The sequence below is a fragment of the Mus musculus genome, chromosome 9 (assembly GCF_000001635.26).
Source record: "Mus musculus strain C57BL/6J chromosome 9, GRCm38.p6 C57BL/6J".
In the NCBI taxonomy this organism is placed as follows: Eukaryota; Metazoa; Chordata; class Mammalia; order Rodentia; family Muridae; genus Mus; species Mus musculus.
The window spans coordinates 68,814,604-68,823,367 of NC_000075.6; the positions used below are offsets into that span (position 1 = coordinate 68,814,604).

General features: G+C 45.9%; 1 protein-coding gene across 1 annotated transcript in view; it reads left to right on the forward strand.

The window, feature by feature from the left end:
• Window positions 1-8,764, forward strand: part of Rora (RAR-related orphan receptor alpha) — a 734,843-nt gene that overhangs the window by 161,200 nt on the left and 564,879 nt on the right. The gene's annotated exons all lie outside the window — the stretch shown is intronic.

Below are 8,764 nucleotides of genomic sequence, written 5' to 3' on the forward strand. Positions count from 1 at the left end.
GAGAGAGAGAGAGGGAGGGAGGGAGGGAGGGAGGGAGAGAGAGAGAGGGAGGGAGGGAGGGAGGGAGGGAGGGAGGGAGGGAGGGAGAGAGAGAGAGAGAATGCCTATGGGCCTATGGACAAAATAATTCAAATTGCCTTTGGAGATGAGCAGTCAGACTTACAGATGACAACCCAGTAAATGTTCCTATAAGTCACCTCAGGCATTTTGCACACAGCTTTGACTAAGACATTGATTTGGTCAAAAAGGAAGACCAAATGCTGAGTGTAAGCGGATGGTATTGGAATCACAACCAAAAGCACCTGTCTGCCCATCTGTCATACAGACTACACACAGACCAGCACATATGAACAGCCTGAAAAACCAAAGAAGTATCTGATGGATAATTAAATTACCCAGCAGATTTGAGATATTGCCAGTTTGAGGCAAAGAAATGTCTTTGTGCCTCCTATTTTAAAAGCTGAGACCAGGTGGGTTGAGCATCTATAAGATTATAGAGAGCCATGGAATGAGCTAGGTTTGTCCCCCAATTAGGGCAGCAGTAGCTCCTCATAGGTTCTGAGGGAAGTGCCACAGTGAACTGAATAAAAACATCATTGTCCACGTGCCAGCTCCTCTGAGTTTGTCTGACTGTAGACATTCGCTAGTCATCGTAGTTCTTGATTTTGTTACCTGAGAATCTGACAGTGGCTCCAGCAAACAAGAAGTGAGATGCCAACACGAGACACCACATTTCTGAGAACGTATAACAATACTTCATGGATGACGATGCCAACTGTCACCATTGCCAGTATCATCACCATTTCATGTCATGAGGATAATTATGCAGTGTGACTAGAGCTCTTTGAATCAAACAATACAGGTTAAAGTTAAAAGGAGTTTAAAAGTTTAGACTGATGCAAAGATCAGTCGTCAACGATACTCGGAACTGGAGATACAGAGCGTTCATCTTTAGCCGTAGACACGGACATCAGAGCAGTGCCACCTCTTCCCACAATGCTACCTCAAATATGGCTCCCAAAATTAGCAGTGAGGACAGGTCTAAACCCACGCAGCATTTATACATGTATATGTTGTTGAGATGGTGTCTCATATAGCCTAGGCCTAGGGCTCATGCCCTAGCCAGCTATAGGCTTTTAACAATACTCACACGATCAGGCATAGACCCCCCTCATGGGCAGCAGGTTTCCAATCCAATCAGAAAGAAATTGGTTACTCCCATAATAGCCATGCCAATCTTGCACCAGTGGGCACATCTTGTCTGGCATGTCAATTGAGTCAACTTTTGAGTTACAACATTACGGGTACTTTGTAAACTATACTGAGACCTAACATCTGTTTTTATTTAAACTCTTGTCACGCGTGTTGTCTTTGGTGTACTGGGAACACTGAGTGATTTGTGCTAGATTCTGTTAGGGGAGGAGCTGGGGAAGACTGAGCAACTCAGGCGAGCGGTGCGGTGGCGTTGGAGTCGGTGAGATGGGCTGGCATGGAGGTCCTTGAAGAAGGTCACTTCCTGCTTGGCTGTCTCCTACCTTAGACATTGTAGAATTCTATTCCAGGCCATTAGAGGAATTGGGAATCGTGGCCAGTGCTGCTTTTGCTGCCTGAAGCTGGGGGGAAGCAGAAGTATCTCAATTCCTGGCATGGGGGTCTCTCAGCCACCTGCATACTCTCTGTGTTGATTATCAAAAAAATTTTTTTTTACACTTGGGCCTACTGATGTTAAGAGAAAATTGGAGAGGTTGTCAAAACAGCATGTCTTTGTCCTTCAGAGAGACTCACAGAATCAATATGAAGGGGCTTGTCCTACGTATTTAATAAGCCCTCCAAGTGTGTTCACGGTGAACCCGACTTACTTACAGCCCAGCTTTGAAATGTGGCCTCCCGAGCTCCTGTAAGGATAATGAGAATGGGCCTCTTAAAGATATCTTTGCATTTTGGGGCACTGCAAAAAATAAAGAACTGCTAAAATATTTGGCCCTGAGGAGGTACACACCAAAGGCTTGAGTGGAGACTGACTAAATGAATTGTAACTATTCTTCACGGTGATGTATAGGAGTTGGAATCTTCCCCCTTCAAAATGAGATGAGATTGTGTTTGGTACCCACTGACACTCCCTCCCAAGAGGCTCAGGGCTGATTACATAATGTGGTAAACACGGCCTGTCTCCCTGTCCTCTATCGTTTCTAAAATGTGCTATGTTCAGAAGATGGCCTAGTCAGCCATCATTGGGAAGAGAGGCCCCTTGGTATTGCAAACTTTATACACCCCAGTACAGGGGAATGCCAGGACCAAGAAGCGGGAGTGGGTGGGTAGGGGAGCAGGGTGGGGGAAGGGTATAGGGAACTTTTGGGATAGCATTTGAAATGTATATAAAGAAAATATCTAATAAAAAATAAAATAAAATGTGCTATGTTGACTTTGCCACCATTGCTGCCCTTGGCGGTGACTCCAGGGTGTCGTGACTGGAAGGAGCTGAAATGTCAGCTGGGACATATGTTTGTGCTTCCTTCTGAAGTCAAAGAGAGGCCTTGCAGGTGGCAGACAGCACAGAACACAAAGAGGTATATGAGACTAGGATTTGGATTTCGCAGAATTTACAATTGTGCAGTTGGGCGTGCTCACATTTTATGCCATGATACCGGTTCATTTTCCCAGGAAGCCAGCTCTGGGTTTGTCAGGTTGAAAAGCTGGGAACTGAGGCTGTAGCCCAGGTGGTGGAGTGATTTCCAAGTGCATTCAAGAAGCCCTGGGTTCTGCTGCTCCTACAGTGTAGCCCCAGCACTTGGGAGGTGAACACACCTGTATTCCGTATCATTCTCAGCTACCAAGGGAGTTGAAAACCGGCCTGGGCTGTGTGAGAACTTGTTTAAAAAAAATCAAATTGAAATGCTATCATTTAGTATTTACATCCAGTTCTGAGAGCAGTGGTGACTCTTGACTGGGTGCACACTCTGTGCAGGGCCAGTTCCCTCAACCCTTTGTACGTTGTAGTAACCCATGGGTCCCCATGGCCCCCTTCATCTCTCCATTTGAATATGGAAAAGGTGGAGGGTCTAGAAACCCTGAAAGATGTTTCCAAAGATAGACAACAAGTGAACAGGAGACCCAATATCCCTCCCAGATCTTTTCAGGATGCCATTACATCCTTCATTGCAAGATTGCTCATGCTGATGTGCAGAACCCTTTTGTATAGCTACAAGGTCAGATAACCATGAGCCACTCTCCACTTAGGTAGTTGGAGATAACACTTTCAGCAAGTTCAGACTAACTTTGTGCTTTGGGTTACCCTTTAATCTTCTAGCATGTTCTCAACAGGTCAAAGTGTCCCTGTAAATGGGTCCAACAGCTTTGTGTAGGTTTGCTTCATGGAAATTTAGCTAACTCCCATTGAAGAAGAGTCTGTTTTATGTGGGGCTTCACCTCTTAGTCACCAGATTGATAGGCACCAGGGAAAAGTAGGTGGATTTTTTGTTTGCTTGTCTGTTTTGATTTCCTAATGATTCCTAATATATTATATCACCATCATTTTAAAATTGCACATACATGCGTTTGTGTGTGTGTGTGTGTGTGTGTGTGTGTGCGCGTGCGCTCGCGCGCGCTCATGCCAGAAGACAGCCTCGGGTATCACCTCAGGAATATCCCCACCTCCTTTAAGACAGGGCTTCTCCTTGGCCTGAAGCTCACCAGTTACGCTGGGATGGCTGATCAGGAAGCTCTAGAAATCCCTGACTGTACCCCCAGGACTGAGGTCACAGGCACACATCTGGTGTTTTACACAGGTGCTGAGAATGGAGCACGGGTCTTCAGGCTTATGTTTCCAAGACTTTACTAAATAAACTGTGTCCTCAGCTATTAAACTTGGTCATCATTTTTTTATTTTTTTAGGGCTCTGGTTCTTAATCTCAGGTGATACATCCAAGTTGTAAATTTTATCATATCCAAGTAAGCGTAACAGATTAGAGAAGGTGCTCACGTCCAGTGGGATGTCTCTCCCAGCATGTCGTTCATCATCTGCTCCTTAGTGAGGAGTGTTAAGGGTCCATAAGCACTCCCACGTCAGGATGGAGGTGACTTCCCACGTGGATACAGTTCATGGATGCTGTGTCTCTGTGCATCTGGGAGAGGAGAGAGCGCCTCTACCATCAGTCACTGTACCTAGCATGCCCTGCACACTGAATACATACATGAATAAGCACAAAGCAGCCGAGTGTTGCTGGGACTTCCTGAAGCTGGTCACCCCAGAAGTAGTGGGCACAAACTCTCCAAAAAGTTATCTAATCTGACTCTTCTTCCTGAGCTATACACTCTCCCTTGTTCTCCCTTGATGGCTTCGTAGCCTGTATCTTTGAACACATCCTTAAGGGTCCTCCTCTGGGATTTCTTAGTCCTATGGGCTCAGCTAGACCTAGTGTACAAAACCCTGGGCTTGGTCATAAGCTTTGGTTGCTGGCTTGTCTTCAGATGAAAGAATGCTTGACAACATTGACAGTAGAATAGTAGAGAAGCCTCTGAGGACATAGCACTTTCCATGCAAGCCTGAGGACCAGAGGAATTCAGATCCTTTGAATCCACGTAAAATCACAGATGGTAGTATGTATGAAGAGTTGCAGCACACCTAAGACAACATGAGAGGCAGGGACAGCAGAATTCTTAGATGCTGTCCAGTCAGCTAGCCTGGCATACAGTGTGATATACAGTGAAAGATCCTGTCTCAATTAAGGTGGATGCCCAAGATTGTCCTCTTAGATCCATACACATGCCATGGCTCCCTTGTACCCCCTCCCCCTCCCATCCCCCACACCATTGGCCCTTGGGTCAGCCACTGGCTTAATCAATATTGTTTCTTTTTAGCTTGGTAACTGTACTGGCTAGTTTTGTATCAACTTGACACAGCTGGAGTTATCACAGAGAAAGGAGCTTCAGTTGAGGAAATGCCTCCATGAGATCCAGCTGTAAGGCATTTTCTCAATTAGTGATCAAGTTGGGAGGTCCCGTTGTGGGTGGTGCCATCTCTGGGCTGGTAGTCTTGGTTCTATAAGAGAGCAGGCTGAGCAAACCAGGGGAGGCAAGCCAGTAAAGAACATCCCTCCATGGCCTCTGCATCAGCTCCTGCTTCCTGACCTGCTTGAGTTCCAGTCCTGACTTCTTTGGTGATGAACAGCAGTATGGAAGTGTAAGCTGAATAAACCCTTTCCTCCCCAACTTGCTTCATGGTCATGATGTTTGTGCAGGAATAGAAACCCTGACTAAAACAGTAACATTTATCCAGTACCTACTGTATACCAGGTGATAAGAAAAGATGCATAGTACCCCACCCCTTTGCAGCTCTGTGCTCAGCAACCAACACACTACTTTGTTTCCTCTTATCTCTTGCAATTGGAACGAGACTATATTAGCCTGAATTCCTTTTAATTTACCAAGGGAAGAGTCGACCATAAAATGTTTTAGGGCCAGTGTCTAAGAATACTTCATGCTTTGGAATTAGACTCTAGGAAGAAGGGAAAACCAAAAGCACTCGTGTCCTCTCAATCTGCTGCCCACTCAAGTCATTCCTGCTTCATGCCAGCACATGGCAGACATGAGTTTCACCTGCAGGTAAGCACTGCCCACCCACTCTATGATGCCAGCCAGGTTCCACGGGGAAGGAACACAGTCCTTCCTCCCCAAGTCCTTCAGGATGCCTGCTTTCAGATCCAGGCATGACATTTTCATTGGCTTGGAGGCTGGATTCTAGCTTCCATCAATAAAAAGAACGTTGGTGGTCTGGCTACTGAAGCATCCCAAGCTACTTTCCCCATGTGCTCCTTGGCATGAGGAAACAGAAAACCTGGTGGGGAGTCCACAGCATCCCCAAGAAATTGACAGGAAAGGTGTCCCCAAGGGTGGCTGGGATCTTCTCCATCTCCCATGCTGTGGGCCTCAGGGTCACCCATATTCCCTCCTTTCTGGAGGTGTGCTAGAGAAGGCCTGCATCCAAGGGCCTAATCTGAGGGGTGTTGTCATGGCAACCACTGGGGACCAGGCCAGGGAGAAGCAAGCTCCTGTGGTGTACTGACTTAAGCTGGAACCAAATGAAGAGGGGAAGAGAGGTGAGCCAAGAGGAACATGTGAAATGGGAGCCTGGGTGCCAGGGTGCTGGGGGTGTTATCAGGTGCTCACTCTTGCATGGCACCATGCCAGTTGCCAGGAATGCCTGGTGAATCTGTCACTTCCTCTGAAGGCTCAGCTTGCTGTTTCACTCACCAAGTATTTCCTGAGACCCAGGACTGCCTCTTGGACTAGGGAACAAGGGATGTAAAACAACAGAGATACCTCCACGCCTCTGTCAACCTAGACTTCAGAGGCACTTATCCTGAAGAATTACTTATTTTTTAAATAAAATACTGTCATGTTTTGATCCATTTGGGGGGAGTTATTTGATTGTCCAAAGTATCTATCTCTTTTCTGGAGTAGAGCTGTTGGCTGTCCAAACAGTGGCTTTGAGTTTCATTTATTTATCTTTGATCTCTTGGATACTGTATGTCTTATTCTGGTGTTCAGGAGGATCCCCTTGTCAGGGGACAGAGTAGGTAAAGACAATCATGGCGAAGTCTCTTCTACTATAGCACATAAGTAGCAGAACACTGGAAGCTTAGATTTCCCGGTAGGAGGAAAAGTTCATGTAGCTAGCGATCATGGTGGCGTGCCTCATAATCCAAAGGAGAGCTTGTCTGACAAGAGGATGATGCCTCTGAACCCATTTTCTTCTAGAAACATATTTAGTTGCTTAGATAATGGTTTTGTACTAAATAAGTGCAGCTGAAGGGCTCTTTGGTAGGCAGGGGAAAGAAAATGGAGGATCACAATTCAATAATCAGATCTTGGCTGGGTGAGCCTCACTGAAAGCTGCTCAGGGAAGATCTTGTAGGGAGTGTGTGCTGCAGATGGCCCAGCTGGTCTGCTTCTTAAGGGTGTTTATTCTGGAGGCAGGAGTCTTGGTTGTGCAGGGGGTCTATTGAAATAAGAGAACACTCTCCCTCGTCCACTCCCTTTTCCTCCCCTTCTTCTCATTCCCTCCTTCACTCCCTCCTCCTCCCCCTCTGTCCCCTTTCTCCTTACCCTTTCCCCCCCTTCCCCTCCTACTACCCTGATAGAAGCAGCCCCCTTATGTTAACCAATGGGCATTTTCATGTTTTCTCTTTCTCTGGAGACCCCATTTTTCCCAGAGCTTTAGCGTTCTGTTCATTAGAAGGGAGTCAAATCACTAACATATATTAGAAGAAAGACACTGTGATAATAACTATGCATTATCAGGCCATGGTGGTGGCTTATCATGAAAAAGACCAGTAAAATGGTCAGTTCAGATGCTGTTGTCAAGCCTGACAACTTGAGTTGAATGCCTGGGTCCCGTGTAGTATGTAGTGGAAGAGGAGAGCTGACACCTTCAAGCTGTCCTCTGATATCTATGTGGATATCTGACGATGACCTTGAACTCATAATCCTCCCATTCCCCTCTCCCAAGTGTGAGGATGCTCCGCTGGAGGTATCACATCATGTCCAGGTTTGATGCTCAAATCCTTTAAACCTGATGCCTCTCATCAAGCTTCATTACCCGTAGTGTTCTGTTGCAGGAATTGTACTTATTTATGCTTAGAAGGATGGATTTTTTGAAGAAACAGGCTCATTTTAGAGCTCCAGAGTCCTCCCTCTCTCTCTCTTGATTACTACTCTTCAGTAAACCTGGGTGAGACTCAGAAAGCTGATGTTTTTATTGGGTTCCTGCACCCCTAAGTTTTCTAATAAATAAAGTAGGATACAAAAAGACACACACACACACACACACACACACACACACACATACACACACACACACCCTGGTCTTCAAAGGTATCCATCATATACTTCCTGAGGGGAGGGGCATGGGATATGAGAATAAAATGGTAGAGTAAGCACCCTGCATTGCTTTGCATTGTTATCATACTTTTCATTACCTATGGACTCTGAATTTCCCTTATTTTTTCAGCATAAAGACGCTCCATGGCATCTAAAGAGATGTTCAAGGCACTTGCCTTCCCTACAGAAAATCTCCGATGTGATTCCTATGAGAACTGCTGGCAGGAAGATCACATTGGGGTGGGGCATCAGAAATGATGAGCCCCCTTTCCTGCTTTTTAGCTCACGTTTCCTCTTTGTTGCCTGCATAATGGCGTGTGCAAGACTGAGTATGAAGAGTGCTGGAATACCTTCATTTTGTGCAGGCCATCTTGAGTTTGTTGAGGCTCCCTGCTTTTTCTTCCCCTGCCCATCGTGTCTGAGGAGATCTGGCAGGCTGAGATACCCTTGGGTGTTTGCGGGAGAACACTGAAGCCAGGCTTCTTCGATGAGCTCAGCCACCCAAAATGTCACATCATCGCTGCTCTGTTGTCTCACAGTGACGGTGAGAGACACACTCAAAGGTTAATTTCAAATCTTGTCAAACATAGATCATTAAAGGTGCACACCTTCAAAGCTATCAGGAGCCAAGAGGGACCACAAATGCAAAGGCTGTGTGGGCTAAGCACTGTCAGAAAGAAGCTCCTTCCACAGTCCAATCTGGGTGTCACATCTCCACTCAGCAGTAGTGACTCTTTGCAGAAGGGATGGACATCTGTCTTGTTTTAATTATCTTCTTTGGAGGCAGGCTTTGGTATCTCTTCCATTCTTTGCTGCTTATTCTAGGCTAGAGATTGATCATATATATATATATATATATATATATATATATATATATATATGCACA